Source organism: Halichoerus grypus, chromosome 10 (assembly GCF_964656455.1).
Source record: "Halichoerus grypus chromosome 10, mHalGry1.hap1.1, whole genome shotgun sequence".
Classification (NCBI taxonomy): Eukaryota; Metazoa; Chordata; class Mammalia; order Carnivora; family Phocidae; genus Halichoerus; species Halichoerus grypus.
The window spans coordinates 101,478,973-101,498,685 of NC_135721.1; the positions used below are offsets into that span (position 1 = coordinate 101,478,973).

Below are 19,713 nucleotides of genomic sequence, written 5' to 3' on the forward strand. Positions count from 1 at the left end.
GATATATATTTTTGGTTGTCACTCTGCATGGTGTCTCTTATTCCATTCTATCTTCTGATTATTTGAGTGCATGAATGCTACTGATTTTTGTGTATTACTTCTGTACCCAGATAATTTTTGAATTCTCAAACTGTTTGTGGCAGTTTTTAATTAGATTCTTTGTAATTTTCCATATTAACATCTGCACACAGTCATCTCATTTCTTGTTTCTTCACTATAATTTTATCTTTACTTTGTTTAATTGTATTGGTTGATATTTCTCGAGCAACATTAAGTGATAATGGTGACAGTAACATCCTTATTTTCTTTCTAACATTAGTGAAGATGCTTCATAGTGTTTCCCTAATAAACCTAGTGCTGACTTTGGGTTATGATCATTTATATTTTAGAGCATTATTTTATTCCTACTTTATAGTGTTTTTATTTTAAAATCAAGAGTGGATTTTGACTCTTATTAAAAACCTTTATAACATATATGATGGTGAATGTTCATTTTTGGTTTGATATTAATACCTTCTAACCTTTTTGTATTTAATGTCAACTGGATATTCTGTCTTTTATTTTTTAAAACATGCTGCTGCATTTTGCTTTATACTATTTTGTTCAGCTTCTTATATTGCTTCTCATTACGCGATTAATCTGGAGTTTTCTTTTATTGTACTAACTTTGTCAGGTCTGTGTAGCAATGCTACAGTATTTTCAAAGAAAAAAGAAGTTTGAAGGTTCGTTTTTTTTTTTCTTCTGTGTTTTAGACAAATTTAAAATAATAAACATTAGAGTGATCTATTCTTTAAAGGCTTAGTCAAAATCACCTGGGAAACCAGCTGTGCTTGGATGCTTTTTTGGGAAGGCAGTTCTTTGAAATATTTTTTTCCCCAACAACAATTGAATTGTTTAGGTCCTGTATCTTTTTCTGGAATTGATTCTGGTCGACTTTTGCTCAGCAATGGCGACTGAAAATCAGTTAACTATAGAGAAATCATATTCTTGGAAGCACTTTGACAGCTATTTGGGCACTTTGCATTTCTTGGGTGAGCTTTTATCAAGTTAGAGATATAAAAAAATATAAATTCAAAACATGCACCACAGAACTGCTAAAACGAGCATAGGAGAGTATCTTAACTGTATACATTCTGCTGCCTTCCTATCATGGAAATTGGCAGGCATATCTGAGTGACAAGAAAAGGTAGGGAAGGTTTTTAGATTGTAAAAAGGCTTTAAGATGCTGCACAGCTCACAAAAATAGTCACGTCCATGAGAAAGTTGCTTGGCAGAAACCAATCTCCCTACTACTTACTGTTCTGAAACGCAGCCTCTCACCCTTTGGGGATCACTAATCTCTGGATCTTCTTCCAAAGCTCTGGTACATCCTTGTGAATGTAGAAAGCTGACCCTCCAGAGCCACAGCTGCCTCTTATCACCTCAGATCGTGGGCTCACACCCAGAGTGTCAGTTTTTTGTATTACTCAAAGTATGTTGTGTTGTGTAAGCCTAGAACTGAGAGTTAACTTGGCAACAGGAAAGGAAAAAAAGAAAGCAGAGAAAATAAATAATTTTAATCATCTACCGTGCATATGACCTGATAAAGACTCTACATATGCTGTGCCATTTAATTTTTATGTGTAATTTTAATTTTTCCAAAAATGTCACAAACAACTACCTGAAGTCCAGTGAAGTTAAATGAGTTTCCTAAAGTCACATAATTAATGCAAAACGGAGTTGCAACATGAACCTACATTCTTTCTATGACACTAATCTGAAACAAGGGACAAATGAAGAGCTCCCAAAAAATGAAAGTTTTGTTCATAGAGTAAAATATTAGTGACCCCACAAAAAGGGGTTAAAAAAATTCCATGGGCAACAAAAATGGAGGTCACCAAAATTTCACATCTGAGCCAGTCACTTTAATTCCTCTTTTATCAAGTCTTTTATCACATCAGGGGGAAAATAACATTCTTATTAGTTTCTATTTTGAAGCTGTCAGACACGTTTAAAAAAAAAAAGAAAGGAAAATTACAACTTTGTTCTTAGAACTTCCTGGTCAGAAAGGTAATTTTCTGAGCAGGCAGTTCATTCTTGAGTGTGGATGCTGCTATTTTGGACTGACCTAAACATTTGCCCGCCGTCCATAAAAAATTGACAGACATCTTTTAGAAGGCTTTCCTGTGAAAATGTAGGCTTTACAGTGATGTAAAACAGGCACTTGATCCAGAATGATTTCAGGAACTAAATATCAACATGCAATCAACTCCAACCAGTTCTTCAGTAACCAGAACACCCCTGTTTGCTGAACTAAAAGGAAGTTGGTATTTCAGCCTTCTCACTAGTTCATATGTACCCCTCAATAATTTCCTTAGAACTCAGCTTTTTTTTCTTTTTTTATTCCATTAGCCTAAATGTATGTTTCCAGGAGAGTTTTACGGAAAACACTATTCCCTTAAGATGATATTACAAATGATATTTCTAAAGTTAATCATGTGTTTAGGAAATGTTGAACACTATATCCATCTCTTGGTGATTTGCAGTACATATTCACATATTAAAGACTCTAAAAAGTCCTGCAATAAAGAAACTTGCTTAACTTTATTTAATTCAGCATTGTCAAAATAATACTCGACCAACAGTATTTCTTTTTATTCATGTAACACTATAAATTGCTCATGGTATTGTATATTCTGTGTATAAACTCTTTTTCTAAATCTGGGGGTGGCAATATAGGCACATGATCCAAGTACATCCATGACCTCCTTTTGTATACCCCAGAGCTAATAATGATTTTTACATTTCTAAAAGCTTGCAAAAAAAATAATAAATAAATAAATAAATGAAAGGAAGACCATACAACAGAGGCCTTATGTAACCCTAAAATATTCTCTCTGGTCCTTTCCAGAAAAAGCTTGCCAACCCCTGTTAATCTAAACCAAGAATATTAGCACAATTTAAGTAAATAAAGATATATCACCTATTATAAACTATATAAAGGAATGCAGTAAAAATTCATTTTTCTTTTTAAATGTTACTCCTCTAAATACTTCAAAATGGAATTATTCAAATGAAAACCATGGCAATTAAAAGATTCAAGGATTCAGGTGAGCACTTGAAGGCTGAAACTCTCAAATTTAGAGTTTATATCAAGAGGTAATATATGGGGATAAACTAAAGATTAGCTTTAAATGACTCAAAAATCACTTTGATGCTATACGAATTGAGTAATTCCTATCCTCATAGAATCACTTACCATCTCTTATAGTCTTTTATTTATAAAAATAGCAGATTGAAGGCACCTGGGTGGCTCAGTCAGTTAAGCTTCTAACTCTTGATTTTGGCTCAGGGGATGATCTCAGGGTCATGATCTCAGGGTCGTGAGATCTAGGCCCAAAGTGGTCTCCACACTCAGCGGGGAGCCTGCTTGAAGATTCTCTCCTTCTGCCCTTCCCCCCACTCACACATGCACACACTCTCTCTCAAATAAATAAATCTTTAAAAAAATTAGCAGATTGACCTCACTATTTCTTATTTAAACAGAGAGTGTCAATATTTAAATATTTAATGTGCGCAAGCAGCAACTCTGTCCCGCATTAACTGGGTTATGTCAGAAAGTCATTGGCTCTGGGAAATTTTTTCAAAACACACATTCTTTGGTTAGATCCTCTCTCTTGATATACAGATTTTGTAGGAGCAAGGTGGGTCTCCTATGTGTAATTTGATAGACCTTCCAGAAACTTCTTTTTTGCTTTCTTCCTCTTTCCTCTTCCCTTCTTATTGCTATGCAACAAACCACATTATAATTTAGTGGCTTAAAACTACAATGTAACCTGACCACATATTAGTATGTCTTCTGATTCTGTGGGTTGACTTGGCTCAATTGGGTGGTTCTCACTTTGGGTCTTTTATCCAGTTGTGGTTAAACGGCACATCACGATACAGTTATCTGAAGGTTTGGTTGGGCCAGACACCCAAGATGGCTTGTTTATATGGCCGGCATTTGATGCCGGCTATTGACTGGGAACTCATCTGGGACTGTTGGCTGGAACACCAACAAGTGGTCTCTCTGTGTGGTTTGGGCTTTTCACAACATGGAAGCTAAGTTAAGAGAGGGAGCATCCAAGAGACCCAGGTAAAATCTTCAAAAGATCGAGCCTCAGAAGTTCACAATGTCACTTTACAGCATTCTATTGGTCAAGCAAGTTGCTAAGGCCAGCTCAGTTTTGAGGGAAGGGGAATTAGGTCCCACTTCTTGGTGTGAGGTGCAGCTTGAGCAGGAAGGAATTGGTACCCATTATCTTCAGAGTCTCTCTACCATACTCCACAGCTAGATGATACCTATTCACCTAAGAAGCGCTACCATTCCAAGCCTATAGTGAATAAAGGGATGGCACTTTCTCTTTTAAATTTCTCATTGACAAGGCATTGATGTTACCCACTGTTTCCAGTGGAAACGAGAAGCTTGAGAGTACTCTAATTTCCTTTTAAGAGGAACTACATTTAAGGTGACCTAGAGTTGCAGTTGTTTTATTTTCCTATGACACTTTCATGTCAAGTAACTCAATACTTTATGGAAACTCATCCATCAGAAGATATCATACAATTTGAATGATATGATGTAGAGTGCTTCCTTAATTTGAAATGGATGTGATTTTTCAAATACATGTAGTATACACAGCAAGACAGTGTACCTATTGGCAGGACTTACTTGTTTACACAACTGAATAAAATCAATAATTGGACAGACTGATTCATTGTTTAGGGACAGTTCTGAAAGCAACTGGTCTGTTTAAATGTGCCTCCCTATTTATTTATCCAGGTTGTATAGTTTTCCCTTAATGTTCTGTCTTTTGTGTTTATGATCCCATACCTTCGTTGTATATATGTAAGGGATGTTTTTACTCAAATAGGAATAGGTCTCGCTGTTTGGGCTGATACTTATCCAAGGCATATTACAGTGAGTTAGGTAAGGGAGAGGGAGGTCCATTTAGTCAAGCCTTCACATTCATGGAGGGTCTTAAATTTAGAACTGGACATTTTCTAAAATGAGTTCAAACTTACACTCAAAGAGATACCCTGGTGCCAATAAAAAACATTCATCATACAGTTTTTGACCAGAATTCATGATCAGACCACTACCAAAACTTGTAGTACATGATAAACTTTTTTTTTAACTAAAATTAAATCCTAGGACTGTCCTGTGAATAGCGTTATAATACATTTGCGTGTACATGTTAAATTTGTTGAGGATTTTTTTCAGTATAAACACCTCTGATTGACTACAGTTTTTGAACTCTATTTTGATCTTTCTTTATTTTGCTTAATATATGGGGTACCTCAAGAGATGACGGGTCTTCTCTTGGCTTCAAGAAACCATTCATCTCCCTTATCTGCATTTTCTGGGGTCAGGAAGATGGTGTAAATGGTGCTCCGTTACCCAATTTAGATAGCTTTCCTTAACTTTATGCAAGTAACATAGGAAAGAAATATTTATCTTCTTAGCAACAGATGCAAGAAACTAATTTGTGGGAAAAGGCTGGCTCTTCTGAAAAAAAAAAAAAAAAAAGCCTTTGATATGTGGCTGTAGTATGGAAGTAAGCTTCAGACTGGTTTCCACAACCACATAAGAGACAGAATTTTAATAATGTTGTGAGAGAAGAGAGTTGGCCAGCTGAGCAATGAGTGTGGGGGGAGTTCAAAGAGGGCGAGGACCCCTACACCTATTGTTTCCTATATAAATTGTTAAGATGCTTGTTTCAGTAAATTTTACATTGCCCATAAATGCTTTTGTGTGAGCATTCTTTTTGAGAATCTCAGAGAAGGATAATGAAACAACTGGCTATTGGGACTACATAAAGGAACAATGTAATTGGGTGACTGTGGGTATCCGAGCAGGACCACAGCAGGGCAGAAAATGGACAACCTGTGCCCGGGCTACTCTCACAAAAGTCTTGATAATAAGAAGCAAGATGCAGGGATCAGCTGAGTCCAAGGGGCTTTCAGCTATTGAAGAAAATAACCTGGGCTCTATCATTGTCCCATCAATGGCAGGAAGCTCAGTCCCACTCTTCCCTCTGGGGAGACAAAATCAGCAGTGGGATCAGAAGCAGTTTTTGGTACTAAATAGTTGGGAACCCATAGCCTGGTTCTTCAATATGGTAGAAGAGTAACATTTGAAAATGCCTTAATGCTTGCTGCTTGAGTTTCCACCAAAGTTCATTGGAGTTGATGATGCTCATTTTAAAGTGTTTCTCTGAGACTTAAATGATAAAATGCATAAAACATTCCTGCTAGAGACCCACATCTAATAAGTGCTTGGTGAATGATAGCTTCTTATTCTTAGTGGTAGTACTACCACAACTATGAAGGATGTTCAGACATCAGCTAAGGGCACTAGAGGGGAACCATTTGGTCTGAAGGAAATCATGCTTCTGGCAGTTCCACATTTGCATGGAATTTGGCACCACCGATTCAGAGAAGAAATAGCTAAATCAATAGACACAGACTTGGTGATTTTTTCAAAACTGAACTCTGAGACTTGGAGACACAATGTCTTCTGGGATCGGAACAGAGGCTCTGTATAAAAAATAAACATTACAATGATATCAATCAGCAAAGACCAGTGTGGAGTGACTAGTGAAACCTCATAAGAGGTCAAGAAAGAAAAAAATGGAATGCATAATATTCAGAGCTAAATAATAACTGCAGCTTAGAGAGTTTCTTAGGTCAGGTTTCCAAGAGTCAGACCCTGAGGTCAGGATTCATGTGCTTTCAGGAGGTACTAGTGAGGGTGGGAGGCAAGGAAGGGATGGGGAAGGGTGGGGCTAATAACTGCACAGTTACAGAAACCCCAGCCTCAGCTGAGTCCATGGAAGTTCTGTAGCTTCCCCTGAGGTAAAGGAACTGTCTTTGGTTACCAGACACCTATCAGTCTTTGACACTTTCCAGCTCTCATTCTGTGGCAGCAACCACAAGCAGAGTGGTGAGCACCTGCTGGAGGCTAGTCACCCCAGTCTTACTCATGGCATGATATTCAGTTGGTACCCACAAGAACAATCAAACTAGTCATTAAATATTTAAACTCTTTTGTACAGCAACAGGCTGTTAAAGAGTCATTTCTCCAAGGCCCCACGACCACTGTGGTTTCCCCAAGCCCATTCCCAGGACCCTTTGGATCTCCCCAGGCTTCCTGCTACTGAGCTGATTATTCAGTGTCCCACCATAGATGCTGAAGATTTGGAATAGCACCCATGGATAAGAGTCTTCCAGATCATCGTTATATCATTTTGTAAGTTGTTAGTCAATACTTTAGTGAAATTGTATACTGTTTCTTAGATTCCCCCCTCAAGGGAATAAATTCCAAAGCACTGTGGGAGGCAGCAAAGGCAGCACATGTTGATGTTTTCATAGGTTAATTTATCTTCCTTATCTGGAAGGCTCAGACATTTTTAGTAATGTTCTGTGGACTGATTTAGTAAAGTGACTTTTAATAGTAAGTCAGCTCACTTATCTTCTAAATTCAGGTGTTTAATGGGTAACTTTGGAGAAATAGCCTATAAAGTGACACACCCTGAGAAGAAAGAGGAAGGTAGTGTGTCACTATCTAATAAAACAAGGCTTGTTTCTATGTTTGCCCCTGTGAGTTCCACTGAGGCTGCTATAATGACTATTTTGATAAGCTACATTTGTCTTCCATCCAAGTTGGTAAATAGAGATATTTTATACTGAAGTGTAGAGGAGAACACACTTGTGAAGGAGGAGATGGAATAACCAAGGATGTGCCATCAAGATGAATGGACTTAACTCTTTCCATGAATCATTCGCCTCCTAGTCAAATTCCAATGGACCTTGACTCAAGACAGGGTCCTGTTCAGTCATGCTCAAGAATAGATGGGACCTTTATTTCCCAAATTGCACCTGGATTACTTCTAACTAATGTACATGATAACACACCTCCTGACTCTAGATGTGTGTATTCAGTTGTGTGCATATATGAAGAAGAGGTTGTGATAAATTGGGTTTTCCCAGAAGCAGACCCTAAACCAGTTGTGAGTGCCAAAAGCTTCCTGGGAAGTGATTCTAGGAAGCACTGGAAAGGACGTAAGGAAAAAAAGGAGTGTCATCGAGCAGGTTATCACTATGGGCCACTGGAGCTCAACGCTGATGGGAAAGTCAGGTAGTGTTGAACCAGAAAAGAACATGTTACTTAGGTTTACCCCCAGGCAGACACTCTATATCCAGGCTGTTTCATTTCTGTATTTATCTGTCTTCTCAGGATAGACATGTGAGGCTCAAACACCTGGTTAGTTGATGAGTCAGAACAAATGGAGCTGGATCAATGCTTTGGCTATTACTTGACATTCTTGACATGGGGCATGAAAATGGGCATCTCTGTAGCTCAAACATAGAAACATGAGAGGTTTTACTAACTGCTATCTTCTATCTTTATAAAGTCTTTAATGTTATCCTTCTATTAGCAAACTCATAACAGCCATTTTGACATTTCTGGGTTGATGTTTTTTACTAATGGCTCTTCCAGAAAACACAAATGTGAAAACCATTAGACATCTCTACAGTTGTGCCCAAAGCAAAGGAGACACATGGGAAAATGAGAATTTTTCATAATCTCTCCAAATTCTGTTTCTTTAATTTCTATTACTAAAGAATAAACCCAGAGAAATAATCTAATGAATATCAACCAGTTGAACTAAGGAAATTGAAACAACGGTAGTACTATGGCTTTAAGGTAATCTACATGACTTAGTGTAACAAAATGAATGTTAGTCTGGGAATCAAAAGCTTATTTTTAAGACTATGATTGCACATCTAGGTTAGTAACCATGGTCTACTCCTTACCCCTTCTGGCCTCAGTTTTATCATGTAAACAAGGAGAAATATGCATTATACAATCTCTTCTTTTGCCAAAATTCAGCAAATGTATTCATTTCTCTCTCTACTTATATTTTTTTCCAGGGGGAAAGATAATATTGTCTTTTTCATTTTCATATACTTTTTCCCCATTACCTAAGCAATTTCACAAACTCTTAGAAAACATTTGGAAAACATAGAAGAGAAAAAAAATCCATATCCTCTCTATTCTATTTTAGTGTGCCTCTTTCATTCTTTTTTATACAGTCTAATTAAAATGTATATACATTCTTTTTTATATTTTTATAAAGCTGTGAGGAAAAAAAACAGAAACGTGATAGTTCTTTTCAAATACTTGAAAAGTTTCCATGTAGGAAGAGGTGACAGACTTGTTCTGTGCAAAATCAAGGAATTAGTGAGAGGAAGCAACATCAATTTTGCCTTCTTACAGGGAAAAATGTTCCTTTTCTGTCCCTAGAGGAATGGTGGTACTTGAAGGGCATGCAACAGGAAAGAATTAGAGAGGTGTTAGGACAAGGTGACATCATTCCATTTTGAGGAACATATACAGTTCTAAGATTTTACCATTTAAGTTCATTTTCTGACACTCTAGTTGGCTCATTCCACCTTTGTAAAGTTTTCAATGTTACCATTCCATTAACAAATCATAGCAGCCATTTAGTCATTTCCACATTTCTGGGTTGATGTTCTTACTAATGACTCTTTCAGGGAGGATACAGATTATAAAATCTTTAAGACATATCCACAGCTGTGCTCAAGGCAAAGGAGAGAGACAGGAAAACAGAACCTTTTCATTATCTTTAAATATCATTTTCTTAATTTCTATTACCAGCCACCTTAAGCTGCACCAACTTTGCCTTGTACCTTTCTCCTACTAAGCCCACACTGGTTTATTTCACCCTCTCTCCATATTCTGTTTTTGCACAATTATTTATCAGACAGTTGGTATTGATTCTGTTGGATTAATCTCTGATGATTTGGTTTATATCAGCTGTGGGTAATATAGGTGGCAAAAGCTGCAAGACATGCAATGTCACATCCACTAAATCTTGCTCATAAAAACAGATTTGAATTGAGAAATGGATGAAAAAAGAACTCGGATTCTTGAAAGCTTTCCTCCACTTTTTTCTTCCTTTTTCTTTCTTTCATCTTTTTTTTAGTTCAGTTCTTAAAAATACATTTTAGTGTGCACAGGAGTTAAATTGATCATCAACTGGAAGCCAACTCTGTTCTGCTTGAGGAACCATCCAGAAAGGGATATTTGGGTATTCAACATTCTTGTAAGATGAGAGAAGCATAAGCAGTAGGAATTAAATCCTCTTTGACGTATCATTACAAAAGGAATTTAGCTAAAACATTTTTCTGCCAAATTGCCTTTTGAAGGTTTTATTGAGATTTACAGCTGAGAGGCTTTAGAAGGCAGGTAAAGAAAGGTGGAAATTCAGGCATGATCTGGTATAGGTGTGCTCAGGGAGGAGATATATATTTTTATTGAATGTATGGTAATTTAATTTCTCTCTTTGGAGCAATTATTAGTTAATGATAGATGTATCTTACTTCTGGTGCCTTTAACTCTTCAAGTTGCATCTATTTGTTTTATTGCATTTGATCTTAAAACAAGAGCTCCAGCAGTAGGAAATGAAGACATGAAGCCCATTCAAAGATAGTGGAGTTTACTAAAGTCATAAGAATATTCATAATAGTAGTGAGAATTGGTTCCAGCTCTTCTGCTGCCTCTTTCTTTGTTACTCTCTTTGTCTCTTTCTTTTCTTTATTTGTTACTTCTATGTCAAGTTATGGATGATTATACATACATTTTATGTTTGTTTTTAAGTAAATTGTTCTCAAATGTGAGGCAGTAGAAATTGAAGCAAGGTTTACCCAACAATAGTATATGACCTGCTATTACCTCTCAAGAGAGACAGTTTGGTATTGTGGAAAAAGCCTGGGACTACAGAAAATGAGTCAAATCTTAGCTCCGTCACACGTCATCACAGGCAAGGGAAACAAAAGTAAAAACAAACTACCTTGCAGTTTCAATGACACTTAAGTTCATCACTTCTCTCCCCCACCTTTTATGGGTTTTTCCCAATTTCTATAAATTAAACCTTTTATTCTGGGATAATTGTAGATTCAACATACTATGATAAGAAATAATACAGAGAGATTCCCTGTGCTCTTTACCCAGTTTTAGCTATTCTAGTTTTCTTTCCCTTCCACATAATTTTTAGAATAGTCCTGTCTATATCTATATAAAATCTTGTTGTCGTTTTGACAGTAATTGCATTAAACCTGTATATGAGTTTGAGGAGAACTGACATCATTGTTGTGCCTTCTAATCCATGAACATGGTATTTTTTTCTCCATTTACATCTTTTTCTTTTCTTCCATCAGTATTGTATAATTTTCAGCAAATAAATCCTGTAAATATTTTCTTAGATTTACAGCTAGATATTCATCTTTTGAAAGACTTTAAATGGTATTATATTTAACTTTGGTGTCCATATGTTCATTGGTAGTATATAGAAATACCATTGAGTTTACTATGTTTACCTTGTATCCTGAAACCTTGCTGAACTCACTTACTATTTGTAGAAGTATTTTTGTAGATTCCTTGTGATTTTCCACATGGATAATTATGTCACCTGTAAATAGGAACAGTATTATTTATTCCTTTCTGATCTATGTGTCTTTTATTTCTTTCTCTCTTTTTTTGGCCCTATTTCACTGGCTAGAACTTTCAGTACTATGTTGAATAAAATTAGTGAGAGAGGACATTCTTGCCCTATTTTCAATCTTAGGGAGAAAGTATTCAGTCTTCCATTATTAATTAAAATGTTAGCTGTAGGGTTTTAAAAATAGATGTGCTTTACCAATTTGAGGATATTTATCTCTTTTTCCCCATTTATCTGAGAGTCTTATCATAAATTAATGTTATATTTTATCAAATGCTTTTCCTACATTGACCAGTATGATCACATGATTACCCTTTAGCCTGCTAATATTGTGGACTATATTGATTAATTTTTGAACATTGAACAAGCCTCATGTCCCTAAAATAAACCCTGCTTGGTCATGGTCCATAATTCTTTTTATATACTGCAGACTCTAATTGCTAGTATTTTGTTAAAGATTTTGCATTTATAATCATGAAAAATATTGGACTACTACTCCCTTTTTTTGTACTATCCTTGTTTTGTTATCAGGGAAATATTAGCCTCATGAAATCAACTGGAAAGTATTATTTACTCAAGTTTTCTGGAAGAGATTGTATAGAATTGGTCTTAATTAGTCCTTACATGTTTGATAGAATTCTCCACTGAAAGCATCTGGGGTTGGAGATTACTTTTTGGGGGAAGTTTTAAATTAAGAATACAATTTTCTGTCAACTACAGTTCAATAAAAATAAAATAAAATAAAATGCTATTGTATATTTAGATGCACAGGATCCTAAAAAAAAAAAAAGAATACAATTTCCTTAATTGTAATAAGTTATGCAAATTATCTATGTCATAGTTGTCAAAATGCATTTTTCCAAAAATGAGATATTTTGTCTAAGTTGCCAAATTTATGTGTGTTGAATTTTTTGCAGGATTCCTTTATTATATTTTTTAGTTCTGCAGGTTTTGTAGTAATATCCCCCATTTCATTTTTGATATTGGCAATTTCTATTTTCTGCTTTTCTTTGTCAATCTTGCAAGAGGTTTGTAAATTTTACTGATATTTTCAAAGAACCAGCTTTTTGTTTTAATGGTTTTATTTTTTTTTTCAATCTCATTAGTTTGTTTATCTTTATTATTTACTTCTGTTTGCTTTGGATCTATTTTGTGGATTTACTTGAGTTTATCCTTTTTAAGTTTCATGCAGCTTCTAGAATCTGTAGATTTATGTATCTTTTCAAATTTGGGAAGTTTTCAGCCATTCATTCTTTAAATATTTTTTTAACTTGCCATCTTTTTCCTCTCCTTCCAAGATTCTAATGACATAAGTAGTACATACTTGTTTTAGGGCCTCAGGTCCTGGAGACCATGTTCATTTAAATTTTTATTCTAATTTCTCTTTCTTGTTCAGATTAATAGCAGTATATCAGTAATTTATATTATTTTATTTTTGTATTTACTGATTCTTTCCTCTGTCACCTACATTCTACTGTTCAGCTCATCCACTGATTTTGGTTACTTTATTTTTCAGTTCAAAAATTTCCATTTGGTTCTTCTTTATATTTCTTTGCTGAAAGTTTCTATTTCTTTAGTGACTATTTCCTTTTTTTAAAAAAAAGATTTATTTATTTATTTATGTATATATGTATGTATTTATTTGAGAGAAAGACAGTGCACATGAGTCAGTGGAAGCACAGACGGAGAGGGAGAGGGAAAGAATCTCAACAGACTCCCCACAGAGTGTGGAGCCTGACACAGAGCTTGATCTCATGACCCTGAGACCATGAGCTAAGCTGAAATCAAGAGTTGGACACCTAACCAACTGAGCCAAACAGGTGCCCCGTTGTGAATATTTTTATTTGTTTGTTTCAAGCATATTCATCACTGCTCATTGAAGTGTTTTTATCATGGATGGTTTAAAACTTTTGTCAGGTAATTCTAATATCTCTGCAGTCTTTTTTTTTAAATATTAATTAATTATATATATTTTTTGATGTAGTGTTCCATGATTCACTGTTTGCGTATATCACCCAGTGCTCCATTCAATACATGCCCTCTTTAATACCCATCACCAGGCCAACCCATCCCCCCAACCCCCTCCCCTCTAGAACCCTCAGTTTGTTTTTCAGAGACCACTGTCTCTCATGGTTCATCTCCCCCTCCAATTACCTCCCCTTCATTTTTCCATACCTACTATCTTCTTCTTCTTTTTTTTTTTTTAACATATAATGTATTATTTGTTTCGGAGGTACAAGTCTGTGATTCATCAGTCTTACACAATTCACAGCGCTCACCATAGCACATACTCTCCCCAGTGTCTATCACCCAACCACCCCATCCCTCCTACCCACCACCACTCCAGCAACCCTCAGTTTATTTCCTGAAATTAAGAATTCCTCATATCAGTGGGATCATATGATGATATACCACATCTTCTTCTTTATCCACTCATCTGTTGATGGACATCTTGGCTCTTTCCATACTATGGCTATTGTGGACATTGCTACTATAAACATTGGGGTGCATGTACCCCTTCGGATCCCTACATTTGTATCTTTGGGGTAAATATGCAGTAGTACAACTGCTGGGTCATATAGTAGCTCTATTTTCAACTTTTTGAGGAACGTCCGTACTGTGTTCCAGAGCGGCTGCACCAGCTTATATTCCTACCAACAGTGTAGGAGAGTTCCCCTTTCTCCGCATTCTCGCCAACATCTGTCATTTCCTGACTTGTTAATTTTAACCATTCTGACTGGTGTGAGGTGGTATCTCATTGAGGTCTTGATTTGGATTTCCCTGATGATGAGCGATGTTGAGCACTTTTTCATGTGTCTGTGGCCATTTAGATGTCTTCTTTGGAAAAATGTCTGTTCATGTCTTCTGCTTATTTCTTGATTGCATTCTTTGTTCTTTGGGTGTTGAGTTTGAGAAGTTCTTTATAGATTTTGGATACTAGCCCTTTATCTGATATGTCATTTGCAAATATCTTCTCCCATTCTGTCAGTTGTCTTTTGGTTTTGTTGACTGTTTCCTTCGCTGTGCAAAAGCTTTTCATCTTGATGAAGTCCCAATAGTTCATTTTTGCCCTTGCGTTCCTTGTCTTTGGCGATGTTTCTAGGAAGAAGTTGCTGCGGCTGAGGTCGAAGAGGTTGCTGCCTGTGTTCTCCTCAAGGATTTTGATGGACTCCTGTCTCACATTGAGGTCTTTCAACCATTTGGAGTCTATTTTTGTGTGCGGTGTAAGGAAATGGCCCAGTTTCATTCTTCTGCATGTGGCTGTCCAATTTTCCCAACACCATTTGTTGGAGAGACTCTCTTTTTTCCACTGGACATTCTTTCCTGCTTTGTCGAAGATTAGTTGACCATAGAGTTGAGGGTCCATATCTGGGCTCTCTATTCTGTTCCACTGATCTATGTGTCTGTTTTTGTGCCAGTACCATACTGTCTTGATGATAACAGCTTTGTAATAGAGCTTGAAGTCTGGAATTGTGATGCCACCAGCTTTGCTTTTCTTTTTCAACATTCCTCTGGCTATTTGGGGTCTTTTCTGGTTCCATACAACTTTCAGGATTATTTGTTCCATTTCTTTGAAAAAAGTGTATGGTATTTTGATAGGGATTGAGTTGAATGTGTAGATTGCTCTAGGTAGCACTGACATCTTCACAATATTTGTTCTTCCAATCCATGAGCATGGAACATTTTTACATTTCTTTGTGTCTTCCTCAATTTCTTTCATGAGTATTTTATAGCTTTCTGAGTACAGATTCTTTGCCTCTTTGGTTAGATTTATTCCTAGGTATCTTATGGTTTTGGGTGCAATTGTAAATGGGATTGACTCCTTAATTTCTCTTTCTTCTGTCTTGTTGGTGGTGTATAGGGATGCCACTGATTTCTGTGCATTGATTTTCTATCCTGCCACTTTACTGAATTCCCGTATGAGTTCTAGCAGTTTTAGGGTGGGCTCTTTTGGGTTTTCCACATGAAGTATCATATCATCTGCAAAGAGTGAGAGTTTGACTTCTTCTTTGCTGATTCGGATACCTTTGATTTCTTTTTGTTGTCTGATTGCTGTGGCTAGGACTTCTAATACTATGTTGAATAGCAGTGGTGATAGTGGACATCCCTGGCATGTTCCTGACCTTAGGGGGAGGGCTCTCAGTTTTCTCCCATTGAAAATGATAATCGCTGTAGGTTTTTCATAGATGGCTTTTATGATATTGAGGTATGTACCCTCTATCCCTACACTCTGAAGAGTTTTGATCAAGAAAGGATGCTGTACTTTGTCAAATGCTTTTTCTGCATCTATTGAGAGGATCATATGGTTCTTGTTCTTTCTTTTATTAATGTATTGTATCACATTGATTGATTTGAGGATGTTGAACCAACCTGGCAGCCCAGGAATAAATCCCACTTGGTCGTGGTGAATAATCTTTTTAATGTACTGTTGGATCCTATTGGCTAGTATTTTGGTGAGAATTTTTGCATCCATTTTCATCAGGGATATCAGTCTGTAATTCTTTTTGATGGGGTCTTTGTCTGGTTTTGGGATCAAATGAGTTTGGAAGTTTTCCTTCCATTTCTATTTTTTGGAACAGTTTCAGAAGAATAGGTATTAATTCTTCTTGAAATGTTTGGTAGAATTCCCCTGGGAAGCCATCTGGCCTGGGCTCTTGTTTCTTGGGAGATTTTTGATGACTGCTTCTATTTCCTTAGGGGTTATGGGTCTGTGCAGGTTTTCTATTTCTTCCTGGTTCAGTTTTCATAGTTGGTACATCTCTAGAAATGCATCCATTACTTCCAGATTATCTAATTAGCTGGCATAGAGTTGCTCATAATATGTTCTTATAATTGTTTGTATTTCTTTGGTTGGTTGTGATCTCTCCTCTTTCATTCATGATCTTATTTATTTGGGTCCTTTCTCTTTTCTTTTTGATAAGTCTGGCCAGGGGTTTATCAATCTTATCAATTCTTTCAAAGAACCAGCTCCTAGTTTCGTTGATCTGTTCTACTGTTCTTTTGGTTTTCATTTCATTGTTTCTGCTCTGAACTTTATTATTTCTCTTCTCCTGCTAGGTTTAGGCTTTATTTGCTGTTCTTTCTCCAGCTCCTTTAGGTGTAGGGTTAGGTTGTGTACTTGAGACCTTTCTTGTTTCTTGAGAAAGGCTTGTATTGCTATATACTTTCCTCTTAGGACTGCCTTTGCTGCATCCCAAAGATTTTGATCAGTTGTGTTTTCATTTTCATTTGTTTCCATGAATTTTTTTAATTCTTTAATTTCCTGGTTGACCCATTCATGCTTTAGTAGGATGCTCTTTAGCTTCCATGTATTTGAGTTCTTTCCGACTTTCCTTTTGTGATTGAGTTCTAGTTTCAAAGAACTGTGGTCCGGAAATATGCAGGGATGATCCTAATCTTTTGGTACTGGTTGAGACCTGATTTGTGACCTAGAATGTGATCTATTCTGGAGAATGTTTCATGGGCCCTAGAGAAGAATGTGTCTTCTGTTGCTTTGGGATGGAATGTTCTGAATATATCTGTGAAGTCCATTTGGTCCAGTGTGTCATATAAAGACTTTATTTCCTTGTTGATCTTTTGCTTAGATGATCTGTCCATTTCAGTGAGGGGGTGTTAAAGTCCCCCACTATTATTGTATTTTTGTCGATGTGTTTCTTTGCTTTTGTTGTTAATTGGCTTATATAATTGGCTGCTCCCATGTTAGGGGCATAGATATTTACAATTGTTAGATCTTCTTGTTGGATAAACCCTTTAAGTAGGATATAGTGTCCTTCCTCATCCCTTATTATAGTCTTTGGTTTAAAATCTAATTTGTCTGATATAAGGATTGCCACCCCAGCTTTCTTTTGGTGTCTATTTGCATGGTAAATGGTTCCCCCCCTTCACTTTCAATCTGGGGGTGTATTTGCATCTAAAATGAGTCTCTTGCAGACAGCACATCGACGGGTCTTGTTTTTTTATCCAATCTGATGGCCTGTGTCTTTTGATTGGGGCATTTAGCCCATTTACGTTCACAGCAACTATTGAAAGATATGAATTTAGTGCCATTGTATTGCCTGTAAAGTGACTGTTACTGTATATTGTTTGTGTTCCTTTCTGGTCTATGTTACTTTTAGGCTCTCTCTCTGCTTAGAGGACCCCTTTCAAGATTTCTTGTAGGGCTGGTTTCGTGTTTGCAAATTCTTTTAGTTTTTGTTTGTCCTGGAAGCTTTTTATCTCTCCTTCTATTTTCAATGAAAACCTAGCTGGATATAGTATTCTTGGCTGCATATTTTTCTCATTTATTGCTCTGAATATATCATGCCAGTCCTTTCTGGCCTGCCAGGTCTCTGTGGATAGGTCTGTTGCCAACCTAATTTTCTACCATTGTAGGTTACAGATCTCTTCTCCCAAGCTGCTTTCAGGATTTTTTCTTTGTCTCTGAGACTTGTAAGTTTTACTCTTAGATGTCAGGGTGTTGACCGATTTTTATTGATTTTGAGGGGGGTTTTCTGTGCCTCCTGGATTTTGATGCCTGTTTCCTTCCCCAAATTAGGGAAGTTCTCTGCTACAATTTGTTCCAATACACCTTCTGCCCCTCTCTCTCTTTCTTCGTCTTCTGGGATCCCAATTATTCGAATATTGCTTCATCTTATGGTATCACTATCTCTCGAATTCTGCCCTCATGATCCAGTAGTTGTTTATCTCTCTTTTTCCCAGCTTCTTTATTCTCCATCATTTGGTCTTCTATATCACTAATTCTTTCCTCTGCCTCATTTATCCTAGCAGTTAGAGCCTCCATTCTTGATTGCACCTCCTTAATAGCCTTTTTTTATTTTGACTTGGTTAAATTTTAGTTCTTTTATTTCTCCAGAGAGGGTTTCTCTAATATCTTCCATGCTTTTTTTAAGCCCAGCTAGTATCTTTATGTCAGAACTCTAGTTCCGACATATTACTAATGTCCGTAGTGATTAGGTCCCTGGCAGTCGGTACTGCCTCTTGTTCTTTTAACTGAGGTGAGTTTTTCCATCTTGTCATTTTGTCCAGAGGAGAATAGATGAATGAGAGAACAAAACGCTAACAGGGTAACAACGACCCCAGAAAAATATACACTAAGCAAATCAGAAGAGACCTGAAACCAGGGGGAAAGAAAGGGAAAGAAAAAAAAAAAAAAAAGAAAAAGAAAAAGAAAAGTGATCAAATATGATCAGGCTGGTGAATAGATCAGTGCCACACAGTAGATTTTGGGCGTATTTTGGTCTGTTAGAACAAACTGCCTCCCAAAATTTTAAAGAAGCAAAAACTTATATATGTACAAAAATAAGGGTAAATATGATGAAGGGATGGAATATGACTGTGAAGATGAAAATTATAAAAGACTTTATAAAAGGAATTGATAAGAAGTTGGTTAAAAAAAGAAAGAAGAGAAATTAAAAAAAAAGAAAGGGAGAGAATGTGATCAGGCAGGAGACTAGAACAAAGCCATACACTAGAGATTTAGGGTATATTTTCGTCTGTTAGAAGAAAGTGTATCCCAAAATTTTAAAGAGAGAACAACTTATATACCAAAAATAAGGTTAATTACAATGAAGGGATAGAATATGACTCTAAAAATGAAAAATAAAAAAGATTAAAAAAAAAGGGATTGATAATATGTTGGTTGAAAAAGGGAAAAAGAAAAAATAAAAAAAAATAGAAAAAGAAAAAAAAGAAAATTAAAAAAATTAACTTTGAAAGGCTAAAGAATCATGGGAAAAAAGCCATGAATTCTATGCGCTGTATTCCCCTAGTGCTGGAGTTCTGCCGTTCTCATTGATCAGTAAACTTGGTCTTGGTTGGCTGTTCTTGCTGATTTTCTGAGGGCGGGGCCTGTTGCCATGGTTCCCAAAAGTCTTTGCTGGAGGTGGAATTCCCCGCCCTTGCCGGTCTCGGCTAAGTAATCTGCTCAGGTTTGCTCTCGGGTTTGCTCTCAGGAGCTTTTGTTCCCTGCAAGCTTTCTGTACAGCTTTGGAGGACAAGAGTGAAAATGGCAGCCTCCCAATCTCCACCCCAGAGGAGATGAGAACTCGGGGCCCCACTCCTCGGTGAGCCCCCAGAGAAAAGCAGTCAGTCACTCCCGTCTCCCTGGTCTCTGGCCGCACTCTGTGCTCACCCGGCCTGTGACCAAGTGTTTCTATCTCTGGTA

The 19,713-nt window shown here is 36.7% G+C and overlaps 2 long non-coding RNA genes across 4 annotated transcripts in view; one reads left to right on the forward strand and one right to left on the reverse strand.

Moving 5' to 3' along the window:
- LOC144379254 (uncharacterized) overlaps positions 1-1,429 on the reverse strand; it is a 15,637-nt gene extending 14,208 nt beyond the window's left edge. The window contains exon 1 of the long non-coding RNA XR_013441947.1: positions 1,298-1,429. This is a non-coding gene — a long non-coding RNA (uncharacterized LOC144379254). The remainder of the gene's footprint in view (positions 1-1,297) is intronic.
- The window catches only part of LOC118534579 (uncharacterized), a 182,584-nt gene that overhangs the window by 99,459 nt on the left and 63,412 nt on the right, over positions 1-19,713 (forward strand). The window lies entirely within an intron of this gene.